Raw genomic sequence first — 15,102 nt, 5'->3', positions numbered from 1 at the left:
ACCATACCAGTAGTTATGTACCATATATTGATATGTTCCTGGTACAGGCATGTTCCATTCTACTGGTGTTACAACTTGTAAGTTATAGTAACAAGTTTAGTTTCCTAACAAAAAGATTTTTGAAGGCAATGAAAGCAAACTGACTATAGTTTTGATGGAGACCTGTACTCTTGTCATTTAAATAACTGATAGTAGTGCTAATTTATGAAATTTATCATGGGATCAACATTGTTTCTGATTTATTACATTAGTTCAGTGGGGGCATTTTCAGGAACTTCCACTTGATACTTTCTTGTATAATAACTCTTAACTTTTACAAAACAATTATAAAATGGAAATGATAAAGCCCAAAGTTTCTACATTTCCCCGAAAAGACTAATAGCAAACTTCTGACATAATGGCTAAAAAATAATAGTGAGAGACAAAGAAACAATTTACACACACAAACACACACAAATAATGGTAGGTATAAAAAGGAGACATGTGTTTAACTGTACTAAGTATTAAAAATAATAATAACAAAACATGTCTAATCTCAAAAATTTAGCAACATATTTGAAAACTCCCAAAAGGAGCAATGTCTTAAAAAACATATAGTCACTGAAATATGCTCGGTGGGAAATAAATGATATGAAAAGACATATAAACACTGAAGGTAATAAAATCCTCCCCAATAAGTCCATGGTATTTTATAAATGAGCTTTGAAAATCAGATAATGGCAATATTATTAGACTCCTAGTGCTATAAGATAGCTAAAAAAGAATTTTCCCAAAATCTTCTCGAGTCACTATAATCTTCATAACAAACCAGCCAAATACTGTATTTGCATGCTATTTTCATTCATTAATATAGATGCAAACGTTTCTAACCTGATCAGTAAACAAAATCTAGTAATGTGTTTAATAATATCATATAACAAAGTCAACTTTCTAGGAATACAATAATTATGTAACATTAAGTTTGTTGATGTTCTTTACCACATTATTAATTAAAGTGGGAAATTAATCTGAATAGATGTAGAAAATGCTGTATGGTCTATTTCAAAACACATTTGTTTTAAAAACCCTGAAAAAATTGGAAATAGTAGAAGACTTCTTTTACACGATAGAGATTGTCTGCATATCACATATCATACCTAATGGTACCACATTAGAAGTTATAATTTTAAATTCAGAAATAAAAATACATTACTTCTTATATCTTTTATCAGTATAGAAATGGGAGATCTGACCAGACCAGAGGACTAACTAACTAAATACTAACACTATAACTAAATAACAGGAAGAAAATTTCAAAGAAAGAAATAAATCTGTCATTAATTAAATACAATATGATTTACCATATATAAACTCAGGTATTTTAAAGGCAGATATATACTATAAAGTTCAGCAAGTTTGCTTATATCCAATAAGATCAATACATAAAAATTAATTAAATATCTTTTATCAATTCATAGAACATATACTTTTGAGTCCTACATGTAAAGGTCATAAAATGAAAGCCCTAGGAATAAATCTAATAAAATCTGTGCATGACCCTAATTGAAGAGGAGATAGTAATGAGTACATGTGTGGATATGTATATGTATATTTTTTAAAAGACCCAATATTGTAGATATGTTAATTACCTTCACATTAAAATTAGATTTAATTACAAAGTCTTCCAGGGTATTTTATGGAACTTGACAAATAATTTCTAAATTGTACGTAAAAAAAAATAAAGGATGGGCGCCTGGGTGGCGCAGTCGTTGAGCGTCTGGCTTCGGCTCAGGGCGTGATCCCGGCGTTCTAGGATTGAGCCCCACATCAGGCTCCTCCACTGAGAGCCTGCTTCTTCCTCTCCCACTCCCCCTGCTTGTGTTCTCTCTCACTGGCTGTCTGTCTCTGTCAAATAAATAAATAAAATCTTTAAAAAAAATAAAATAAAGGATATACGTTACTTAAGGCAGCAGTATTATGCCAAATAAACAAAAAGTTAAAAATAACCCATATGTCCATTAACTTATGAATAGCTAAACAATATATATCTATATAATAGAATATTATTTGGTAGTAAAAATAATGTAGAATTAATACCTGTTACAAAATTGATGAACCTTGAAGGCATTATATGAAGTAAAAGAAGCCAGACACAAAAAACTACACATTGTATGATTTCATTTAACATTATCCACAACAGGCCAGTCTATAGAGACAGAAGGTAGATTAGTGTTTATCTATGGCTTTGCGGGTTGCAGGGAATTGAATGTGACTGTTATTAAGTATAGGGTCCTTAAGAGGTGATGAAAATGTTCTAAACATAGATTGTAGTGATGGTTGTACAACTCTGTGAATATACTAAAAATCTCAAATTATACATTTTAAATAGGTGAATTTTATAGTATGTAAATTATAATTGACAAGATATGGAAAAAATAGCTACAAAATTTTGTGGAAAAACAAGCTAAAGTTATGATAATATGCTTTTGATACTGGAATTGACAACCCAATGAAAAACAATTGATATGCCAGAAATAGACAGATGTATTCATGAAAATTTGTTAAATGACTTACATGGGTTTGTAAACCATTGAGAAAAAAAGATGGAATATTCAAAAATTATTCTTGATAAAACATAACTGAATCTTTCAGATAATGTACAAAAATAAATTAATGATTAATTAAAACCCAAATTGGGAAACAAAATTTAAAAAAATATTGGAGGAAATATATAAAAATATATATCTTATCTTACTACAGAGAAAGAATTATTAAATTAACTAAAATCACAATGACAGAAGAAAAATGGATAAATGTATTTAGTTAATATGTATAAATTTCTGTGCATCCAAAAATACTAAAAATGATATGATAAAGCCATAGACTATAAGAAGTCATTTGCAACAAATATATAAAAGATCACTATCCAAAATTATTTAAAGAACTGTAAATAAGGAAAAACAGTCTAATAGAAAAAGATTGTGAAGACATAATCAACAGAAATGAAATTCTAAGTAAAAAAAAAATTATGGAAATAAGAGAATTGAGAAAACAAGAAAAAACTACAGTGAACCACCAATTCACGTTCTTATTCTGTTTTTGAATGGGGGGTTGGAGAACAGACACCAGATCTAGATGAGGATGTAGATCAATAAGCGTGTTTGTATAGAAGAAGCAGGAAAAGATGGAGGAGGAGTAGGGGACCCTATTTCAACCGGTCCCCTGAATCGAGCTGGATATCTACCAGACCATCCTGAACACCCACAAAATCAGCCTTAGATGTAAGAAGATACATCTGGATCTCTACAAACAGAACATCTCCAGCAGTTGGTTTCGAGGTATGAAGTGAGGAGCCAAGAGTCTGCGGGGAGATATCAGAAGATAAACAGAAAGGGGAGGGAGCCTCCATGCTCCAGCACTGGGAAGGCAGAAGCCTCCCACACTGGGAAGTGTGGGCTGACTCACATACCAGAAGCAGCAGAGAAAGGTCTTTAGGATACCGAACCAGACTGAAACCTGGAACTCAGGAGCACATATGCGAACCAGGGTGGCTGGTGGTTTTAGAAGCACAAGGGCAGAGATGTGCCCAGCCCTGGGGGTGAGGACTGGGAGAGCAGCTGTGGGACATACAAACCAGAATGCTGTGGATTTTTAGCGGCACTGACAGAAATGGAGTCAGTGTGTCCTGGAGAGTGAAGAGTAGACTGAGATCTGTCTGTTCTGAGACAGAGGTTTGGATATGGTCACTGATGCTCTGACTCTCAGAAGAGACACAGAAAGCTGCCAGGGAAAGCCACCAGAGAGCAAAAGCCCCAAAAAACTGGCTCTCACCGAGCCTATTCTGCTCCCCCCAACAGGGGCAGGGAAACTCTGCCCAAATAGGGTCCCCTTAGTATCAGTGAGACAGGCCCCTCCCCCAGAAGGCAGGCTGAAAGAACAAGAAGCATCCCTAAGGTCCCTAAAAAACAGGTGCATAGTGCTTGGATCCTGTTTAATAATTTGGACTCTGTATATCCTTGCGACCACACCACATCAGAAAGACAAAGAGAAGGAACCCCCAACAAAGGAAAGAAACAGAGGCTGTAGCCTCTGTCACAGAACTAATGGATATGGATATAACAAGATGTCAGAAATGGATTTCAGAGTAACAGTTATCAAGATGATGTATAGGCTTAAGGAAAATATTAACAAAAATATAGAATCTCTAAGGGCTGAAGTGAGAATGATTCTGGTGGGAATTAAGAATGTTATGAATGAAATGCAGTCTAAACTGGATGCTCTGACGGCCAGGGTAAACGAGGCAGAAGAACGAATTAGTGAGTTAGAGGATGAGATGATAGAAAAGAAGGAAAAAGAGGTAGCATGGGAAAAAATCCAATTTCAAGAAAATAAACTGAGCGATATTACTGACTCAATGAAATGTTCCAATGTCAGAATTATTGGGATCCCTGAGGGGGTGGAGAAGAGAGAGAGAGCTAGAAAAGGTATTTGAGCAAACTGTAGCTGAGAACTTCCCTAATCTGGAGAAGGAAATAAGCATTCGTGTCCAAGAGGCAGAGGACCCCTCCCAAGATCAATGAGAACAGACCAACACCATGACATATAATAGTACAATTCACAAATCTCAGAGCCAAGGAAATAATCTTGAAAGCAGCGAGGGTGAAGAGATTTCTTATGTATGGAGGGAGGAACATCAGAACTGTCCACAGAGACCTGGTAAGACAGAAAGGGCTGGCAACACATATTCAGACCACTACATGAGAAGAACATGCAGCCAAGGATACTGTATCCAGTAAGACTGTCATTCAGAATGGATGGAGTGAAAACAGTATGTGGCCACCAAGCCAGCCCTGCAAGAAATATTAAGGGGGGGGGGGTTTCTATAAAAGTAGAATGCCCCCAAGAGTGATACAGAACATAAATTTACAGAGACAATCTATAGAAACAAGGACTTCACAGGTAACATTATGACATTAAAATCATATCTCTCAATAATCACTCTCAACATGAAGGGCTTAAATGCTCCCCTAAAATGCCACAGGGCTGCAGACTGGATAAAAAGGCATGACCCATCCGCTTGCTGTCTACAAGAGACTCACTTTGAACCTAAAGATACATCCAGACTGAAAGTGAAGGGATGGAGAACCAATTTTTGTGCCAACGGACCTCAAAAGAAAGCTGGGGGAGCAATCCTCATATCAGACAAATTACATTTTAAGCTAAAGACTGTAGTAAAAGATACAGAAGGACACTATATCATCCTTAAAGTTTGTATCCAACAAGAGGATCTACAATTATAAATATCTATGCCCCCCACAGGGGAGCAGCCAACTACATAAGCCAAATGTTAACCAAAATAAAGAGACATATAGATAATAATATGGTAATAGTAGGGGACCTCAAAACTCCACTCTCAGATATAGACGGATCATCTAAGCAGAAAATCAACAAAGACACAAGAGCTTTGAATGACACCCTGGACCAGATGAACCTCACAGATGTATACAGAACATTCCACTGTAAAACAACAGAATACGCATTGTTTTCAAACACACATGGAACTTTCTCCAGAATAGACCATATACTGGGTCACAAAACAGGTCTCAATCAACACCAAAAGATTGAGATTATTCCCTGCATATTCTCAGACCACAATGCTTTGAAACTGGAACTCAATCACAGGAAAAAAATTGTAAGAAACTCAAACACTTGGAAGCTAAGGACCATCCTGCTTAAGAATGTTTGAGTAAACCAGGAAATTAAAGAAGAACTTAAGAAATTTATGGAAACCAATGAGAATGAAAACACATTGGCCCAAAACCTATGGGATACTGCAAAGGCGGTCCTAAGGGGGACAACTTAAATAAGCCATTATGCAGTAACGAGATTGAAACAGAGATCAAAACCCTCACAAAAAACAAGAGTCCAGGGCCTGATGGATTCCTTGGGGAATTCTACCAATCATTCAAAGAAAAAATAATACTTATTATCCTGAAGATGTTTCAAAAAATAGAAACAGAAGGAAAACGTCCAAACTCATTCTATGAGGCCAGGATTACCTTATTCCCAAAATCAGGCAATGACCTCATCAAAAAGGAGAATTACAGACCAATATCACTGATGAATACGGTTGCCAAAATTCTCAAGACCTAGCTAATAGGATCCAACAGTACATTAAGAGGATTATCCATCACAACCAAGTGGGATTCATTCCTGGGATGCAAGGGTGGTTCAACATTCACAAATCAATCACTGTGATAGAATACATTAATAAGAGAAGAGACAAGAATCATATGGTCCTCTCAATTGATGCAGAAAAAGCATTTGGCAAAATACAGGATCCTTTCCGGATTAAAACCCTCCAGAGTATAGGGGTAGGGTACATTCCTCAATTTCATAAAAAATATCTATGAAAAGCCCACAGCAAATATTATTCTCAATGGGGAAAAGGCAAGAGCCTTTCCCTTAAGATCAGGAACACGACAAAGATGCCCACTCTCAACATTATTGTCCAACATAGCACTAGAAGTTCTAGCAACAGCAATCAGACAACAAAAAAGAATAAAAGTTATTCAAATTGTCAAAGAAGAAGTCGAACTCTCTCTCTTCACAGATGACATGATAGTTTATGTGGAAAACTCAAAAGACTCCACCCCCATATTAATAGGACGCATACAGCAATTCAGTAATGTGGCAGGATACAAAATCAATGCACAGAAATCAGTTCTATTTCTTTACAGTAATAATGAGACTGAAGAAAGAGAAATTAGGGAATGAATTCCATTTACAATAGCACCCAAAACCATAAGATATCTCAGAATAAACCTAACCAAAGAGGTAAAGGATCTATACTCTAGACACTACAGAACACTGATGAAAGACACTGAAGAAGACACAAAAAGTTGGAAAAACATTCCATACTGCTCATGGATCAGAAGAATAAACATAGTTAAAATATGTATGCTACTCAGAGCAATCTACACTTTCAATGATCAAAATACCAATGACATTTTTCAAAGTGCTGGAAAAAAAATCCTAAAATTTGTGTGGAACCACAAAAGACTCCGAATCACCAAGGAAATGTTGAAAAAGAAAAACAAAGCTGGGGGCATCACAATGCCTGATTTCAAGCTATACTACAATGCTGTGATCACAAAGACAGCATGGTACTGACACAAAAACAGACACATAGATCAATTTAACAGAGTACAGACTCCAGAAATGGACCCTCAACTCTGTGGGCAACTAATCTTCGACAAAGCAGGAGAAAACACCAATGGAAAAAAGACAGTCTCTTCAATAAATGGTGCTGGGAAAATTGGACAGCTATATACAGAAGAATGAAACTCGACCATTCTCTCACACCATACACAAAGATAAATTCCAAATGGATGAAAGACCTTGATGTGAGACAGTAATCCATCAAAACCATAGAGGAAAACATAGGCAGTAACCTCTTCAACATTGGCCACAGCAACTTCTTTAATAACACATCTCCAAAGGTATGGGAAACAAAAGCAAAAATGAACTTTTGGGACTTCATCAAGATAAAAATTTTCTGCACAGCAAAGGAAACAGTCAAGAAAACAAAGAGGCAACCCATGGAATGGGAAAAGATATTTGCAAATGACACTATGGATAAAGGGCTGGTATCCAAGATCTATAAAGAACTTCTCCAACTCAACACTCAAGAAACAAATAATAAAATTTTAAAAATGGGCAGAAGATATGAACAGACACTTTTCCAGTGAAGACATATGAATGGCTATCAGACACGTGAAAAAATGTTCAACATCATTAGCCATCAGGGAAATTCAAATCAAAACCACATTGAGATACCACCTTATACCAGTTAGAATAGGAAAAATTGACAAGGCAAGAAACAACAAATGTTGGAGAGGATGTGGAGAAAGGGGAACCCTCTTACCCTGTTGGTGGGAGTTCAGGTTGGTGCAGCCACTTTGGAAAACAGTGTGGAGGTTCCTCCAAAAGTTAAAAATAGAACTACCCTATGATCCAGCAATTGCACTATTGGGTATTTACCCCAGAGATAGATGTAGTGAAAAGAAGGGCTATATGCACCCCAATGTTCATAGCAGCATTGTTCACAATAGCCAAACTGTGGAAGGAGCCGAGATTCCCTTCAACAGATAAATGAATAAAAAAGATGTGGTCCATATATACAATGGAATATTACTCAGCCATCAGAAAGAATGATTACCCAACATTTGCTGCAACATGGATGGGACTGGAGATTATGCTAAGTGAAATAAGTCAAGCAGTGAAAGACAATTATCATATGGTTTCACTTATTTGTGGAACATAAGGAATACAAGGAGATCATTAGGAGAAGGAAGGGGAAAATGAATTGGGGTAAACAGAGGGATAGATGAACCATGAGAGACTATGGACTCCAGGAAACAAACAGGGTTTTGAGGGGTGTGGGCTAGCCTCGTGAAGGGTACTAAGGAGGGCACATATTGCATGGAGCACTGGGTGTTATATGCAAACAATGAATCATGGAACACTACATCAAAAGCTAATGATGTACTGTATGGTGACTAACATATCATAATAAGAAAAAAATAAGTGTTTGTATAATTCCCTTGTTAATGTGATTATAGATGTTAATGTGTTACACTTTGAATAGCAATTTGGTTTTTCATATTGAAGTTGATAGTGTACATATCCTACTACCTAGCAATTTTATTTCTAAATATATATCCTGGAGAATTTCTCATATATTTATGAAGAATCACATACCTTAATTTCTATAATTCCATAACAGTATTTTGTGTGTATGTGTGTATACAGAAATAAATGTGTATATGAATGTATATAATATATACACACTAAGACAACCATATGCTCATTAGCAGAAGAATGAGGAAATTAATTGTGGTTTACTTGCACACTGAAACACTATCAATCAGTGTATCTAGAAACACTGGACTAACAAATACTAACATGGAGAATTTGACAAATCGATTGATTGAAATTATATACAATAATTAACCACTAAGATAAACATGCAAAACAAGACATATAACACATACTTTTCACATATATATTGTTCTATACATGCATATATGTATATATTTGATAAGATACATATACATACACTTGGGAATAATAAAATCAAATTCAGAATCTTGGTAATCACTGGGAAGGAGAGTGATTGAAATTGATGCAACCAGGAAGGGTATTTGGTATCACAACTAGGTTTGTAATAAAATATTTTATTTATAATGCTGACAGTGAGTCAGGAATTTTGTTATTTTATTCTTTATGTCTTTGCTATATTTAAATAATTCATAATAAGTTTTTAAAACTCAAGCTAATTAGGTATATAACATTCTACTAGTAATGGGGATTTAATGGGTATCTAATTCTCTTTATACTATGCATTCATTCCAGCAACACAGTCTCTAAATTTTTGGAACTCTCACACTGCCCTCTAACATTGTATGAAATGTTTTAATAAATTATTGAATATTATTTAATATTTATTTAATAAATTTACTACTATGAAATTATTTAATAAATTTACTACTATGACACATCTTGCTAAGCATTATATAAACCATGTACTGTAACATGCAGTTCCATGTGTTCAGAAAACAATATAAAAAATTAAGAAGCTTGATAATACCTTTTAAATTAATTTATTAAGAAACCATAAATAATATTTTGAAATGAATTTTAAAGTAAGCATATGGGTCAAATTATGACTTTAGAATAACTATAACAATTAGAGAAATAGTCAAATTGAAAATCAATGTCAGGGAGTGCCTGGGTGGCTCAGTCGGTTAAGAGTCCCACTTTTGATATCAGTTCAGACCTTGACCTCAGTATTGTGAGTTCAAGCCCCACATTATGCCACACTGGGCCACACGAGGAGTGGAGCCTACTTAATTAAAAAAAATTTTGATATCAGCATCATGACAGCATAAGATCCCTTTCCTTTTTGTTCCTTCTTTTAACAACTAAAATTCATCATTCATCCATGAACAAAAGTGTCTCTGTGGGAGTTGTGGCACCATACAACAAGGAACCCAAGAGGAATTTTGCCCACCTGTGCATTAAATGATAGGCAGATAGACATCAGTACAGGCTGGGGAATAACGGGAGCTTATGACCAGGCTTCACCCCTCTCAGCTGTAGACGAGAAGCTCCTAGAAAGCACTGACTTAACCCAATAGCTCAGAGGCAATAGCCTTCACAAAGTCCAGGTTTCAAGAAGAGAGATTCTGGTACTCTGTTGTAGACCAAAACCAAAACCAAAACAACAACAACAACAAAACCCCAAAACACATAGAAAATTTTGGATGCACAGAAGAAGGTAAAAGGAACTTTTCCAGCAGGTCCCATACCCCAAGGTGGCACAGTGTGAGCTGAACTAACCAGCCGTAACATCTATAATTGGGGGAAGGGAGACAGTGAGCAAGTGCTCTACTTCCTCAGCTATGCAGGATTCTGCTAGAGAAGACTCCTTTCTCTATCAGAGTTTTGAGTTGAGATCTCCATGACTGGGAGGAGGGAGAAATTGAGGGAAAAGGCAAATACAAACTTGAAAGGGCATTAAAGGGATCCAGTTCCTGCTGACCATGTTCAGGACCCCAGCAGGAAGCCTGATCATGAGCTGCTGGGAAAACCTTACAGCAGTATTCTCCCAACTGGCCCACAGGCTTCCCCCAATACCACATGTGCCAAGTTCACACCTCTCCCCTCGCTATATGGCCAGCTATTTTTGTGATGTTTCAAGGTGGTAGTGAGAAAGAACAAGCTCCAGTGAAGAGGAAATGGAGACAGAAAACAGGCAAGGGAGTAAACTTGAACTTAAGCTGTAGCACCACCTTTGGAAAAACAGAGGTTCCCAGACATCCAGGCTTAAGAATTCTGCCACAAGAGGGAGCAAAAAACATGGGAACAGATGTATTGATAATAAATCAGAGAAAGCTTCAGATAAATGCAGGACCAACAAAAATTATCTCCCACCTGAAGGCAATTAGTAAAGATTGGAGAAGTGACAGCTGCTTCAAATGTAAAAATAGCAATCCAAATTTCCAAGGAACATGCTGGATGAAGGAAGCATGGCATCACTAAAAGATAATAATGATTTTCCAACAAAGAACTCAATACACAGAAATCTGCAAGTATTTAAGCAGTAATTTAAAATAACTGTCTTGAGGAAACTCAGTGAGCTACAAAAAACACACAGAAAAACAATTCAACATAATCAAGGGGAAAATACATGAACAAAATAAAACATTAAAAAAAAAGACTTAGAAATCATATAAAAGAACCAAACAAATTCTGAAGAAGAGCTGAAGAATTCAAGAACTAAAATGAAAAATGTAATATAAAGCATCACAATCAAAATAGATCAAACAGAAGATAGAATCAGTGAGTTAGAGGATTGGCACTTAGAAATGACTCAATAAGAGGAGAACAAAGAAAAAGGAATGATAAAAAGTGAAGAAAGTCTACATGATCATGAAACACCATTAAAAGTAAAATATCAGAAATATTAGTGCTGTAGAAGGAGAAAAGAAGGAGACAGGGCAAAATTTCTATTTAAAGAAATAATGACTAAATATTTCCCAAACCTGGGGAGAGATTTGGACATCCAAATTTATGCAGTTAATGGATCATCTCATCATTTCAATCCAAAATGATCTTCTCCAAGTCACATTATAATAAAAATGTCAAAATCAAGATTTAAAAAAATCCTGAAAGCAGCAAAAGAAATACAATTATAACCCACAAAGGACCCCCATTAATCATCAGGAGACTTCTCAGCAGATACCTTACAGGCCAGGAGAAAATGGAGTGACTTATTTTCAAAATGCTGAATGTAAAAAAAAAAAAAAAAATTCTAGCTAAGAATATTTTATCTGGCAAAGTTATTCATTAGGTATGAAGGAGAAATAAAGACTTTCCCAGACAAAAAGCTGGGAGTTCATCACCACTATATCTGCCTTACAAAAACTGCAGAAAGAAATTCTTCAAGCTGACTTGAAAAGTTGCTAAATAATAACATGAAAACATACAAAAATATACAGCACGCTAGTAAAGGTGAAAATATATAGTACAATTTAGAAAACTCCAATTCTATAACAGAATGCTGTAATGAACACTTAACCATAGTATAAGGTTAAAGGAAAAGAGAATTAAAAATTTTGGTAATGAATACAAAATATAAAATAAGTAAATGATGACATCAAAAATATATAAAATGGGAGAGGATAAGGATACACCATCTGTATACAATCAAATTTAAGCTGCTATCGGCATAAGATGTTGTATTCATAAGATGTTTAAAAGTAAGCGCCATGGTAACCAAAAAGAAAAAAAAAAAAAAAAAAAAAAAAAAAACAACAACCTGTAGTAGATTCAGAAAGGTAAAGAGAAGAGAATCATAGTATAACACAATAGAAAATCACCAATTTACAAATGTAGGTAGAAAGAAAGGAGAAAAGGAATACTGCAAAATGGTCAGAAAGCAATCATTAAAAAAACATTAGTAATCCTTATATAAAACAATTACTTTAAATATAATGCATTGAGTTCTTTAATCAAAAAACACAGAGTAGGTGGAGTTAAGACACAGAGTAGGTGGAGTTAAGATGGCGGAGGAGTAGGGGACCCCTTTTTCAGCCGGTCCCCTGAGTCGAGCTGGATAGGTACCAGACTAGCCTAAACAACCATGGAATCAGCCTGAGACGCAGGAAGATACATCTGGATCTCTACAAATGAACATCTCCAGCGCTGAGTATTGAGGTACGAAGCGGGGAGCCGTGAAACCGTGCACAGATATCGGAAGATAAACAGAAGGGGGAGGGAGCCGCCGCGTCCGGGTGCCACCCTGAGTCGAGCTGGATAGGTACCAGACTAGCCTAAACAACCATGGAATCAGCCTGAGACGCAGGAAGATACATCTGGATCTCTACAAATGAACATCTCCAGCGCTGAGTATTGAGGTACGAAGCGGGGAGCCGTGAAACCGTGCACAGATATCGGAAGATAAACAGAAGGGGGAGGGAGCCGCCGCGTCCGGGTGCCAGGAAGCAGCAGCCACCTGCACGGGGGAGCGGGCGGACTCGCAGTGGGCACCCGCGAAACAGCAGACTGAGACCCTGAACCGGGTGCACGCGCCACCAGGCTTCTCACGGAACTCCGGAATCCTGGTGTGCTCACCGGGCTTAGACTGAGACCCGGAGATCCGGGAGCGTGCGGGGGCGGCTGGCGGCTGGCGACCTTAGAAACACAAAGGACAGAGACGTGCTGGCCCTGGAAGTGAGGGCAGGGACGCCGGGTGTGGGGCGCACATCCCGGGATGCTGCAGGGTTGAGCAGCACCAATAGTAACGGAGTTAAAGTGGCCAGAACATCAGTGGAGAACGGGCCGCAATCCCTCTGTTCTGTGACAATTCAGCCTCTGCTGCTCTGTCTCTCAGAAGAAGCATAACAGACCGCCAGGGAAAGCCGCCAGAGAACAAAAGCCTGGAAATACCCTCTCACAGCGTGCCCAACCCCATCCCCACTCGCAGGGGACACGGAGACTCTACCCAAACAGGGTTGCCTGAGTATCGGCGCAGCAGGCCCCTCCCCCAGAACACAGAAGGCAGGCTGAAAAATCAAGAAGCCCACAACCCAGGGCGCCTGGGTGGCACAGTTATTGAGCTCCTGTCTTCGGCTTAGGGCGTGATCCCGGCATTCCGGAAAGGAGTCCCTCATCGGGCTCTTCCGCTGGGAGCCTGCTTCTTCCTCTCCCACTCCCCTGCTTCTGTTCCTGTTCTTGCTGACTGTCTGTCTCTCTCTCTCAGATAAATAAATAAATAAAATCTTTAAAGAAGAAGTCCACATCCCTAAGATCCCTATAAAACAAGGGGCATGGCCTGGGACCCAGTCAATAATTGGGGCTCTGGACAACCCCGCAACCTCTCCTTATCAGAATGACAAGAAGGAGAAGCCCCCCAGCAAAGAAAAGACAGTGAGTCTGTGGCCTCTGCCACAGAAATAATGGATATGGATGTAACCAAAGTATCAGAAATGGAATTCAGAGTAACGATGGTCAAAATGATGAGTAGAATTGAAAAAACTATTAACGAAAAGGTTACTGAGAATATAGAATCCCTAAGGACAGAAATGAGAGCAAAATCTGACAGAAATTAAAAATTCTATGAGCCAAATGCCCAGGCAAAACTAGAGGGCTCTGACGGCCAGGGTCACCCGAAGCAGAGGAAAGGGTTAGTGAATTGGAGGATGGGTTAATAGAGGAAAAAGCAGCGAAAATAGAAGATGGTCTTAAAAATCAAGCCCACGAATGAGATTCTGAGAGATTAACACAAGCTCAATGAAAGCGATCCGATGTTAGAATCATCGGCATCCCGAGGAGTGAAGGAGAAAAACAGAGGTCTAGAAGAGATATTTGAACAAATTGTTGCTGAAAACTTCCCTAATCTAGCGAGGGAAACAAACATTCGTGTCAAAGAGGTGAAGGACCCTCCCAAGCTCAACCACGACAAACCTACGCCACGTCACGTCATAGTGCATTTCGCAAATATTAGGTCAAGGATACAGTATTGAAAGAAGCCAGGGCAAAATTTCTCACGTACCAAGGCAAGACATCAGAATTACGTCAGACCTGTCTACACAGACCTGGAATGAGACAAAGGGTTGGGGGGGGCATTTTTAAAGCTCTTTCAGAGAAAAAAATGCAGCCAAGGATCCTTTATCCAGCAAGGCTGTCATTCAGAATTGATGGAGAAATAAAGACATTTCAGAATCGCCAGTCATTAACCAATTTCGTAATCACGAAACCAGCCCTACAGGAGATATTAAAGGGGGTTCTATAAAGGTAAAAAGGCCCCAAGAGTAATACACAAAAGCAAGTCGCAACCAATACAAACAAAGACTTTACTGGCAACATGGCATCATTAAAATCATATCTCTCAGTTCTTAGCGCTAATGTGAATGGTTTGAATGCTCCCATAAAACATCACAGGGTTGCAGATTGGATAAAAAGACATGACCCATCCATTTGCTGTCTACAAGAGACTCATTTCGAACCCAAAGATGCATTCAGACTGAGAGTAAGGGGATGGAGTACCATCTTTCA

Source organism: Ursus maritimus, unplaced genomic scaffold (assembly GCF_017311325.1).
Source record: "Ursus maritimus isolate PB19 unplaced genomic scaffold, ASM1731132v1 scaffold_1, whole genome shotgun sequence".
In the NCBI taxonomy this organism is placed as follows: Eukaryota; Metazoa; Chordata; class Mammalia; order Carnivora; family Ursidae; genus Ursus; species Ursus maritimus.
Note: the sequence above shows the minus strand (reverse complement) of the source record.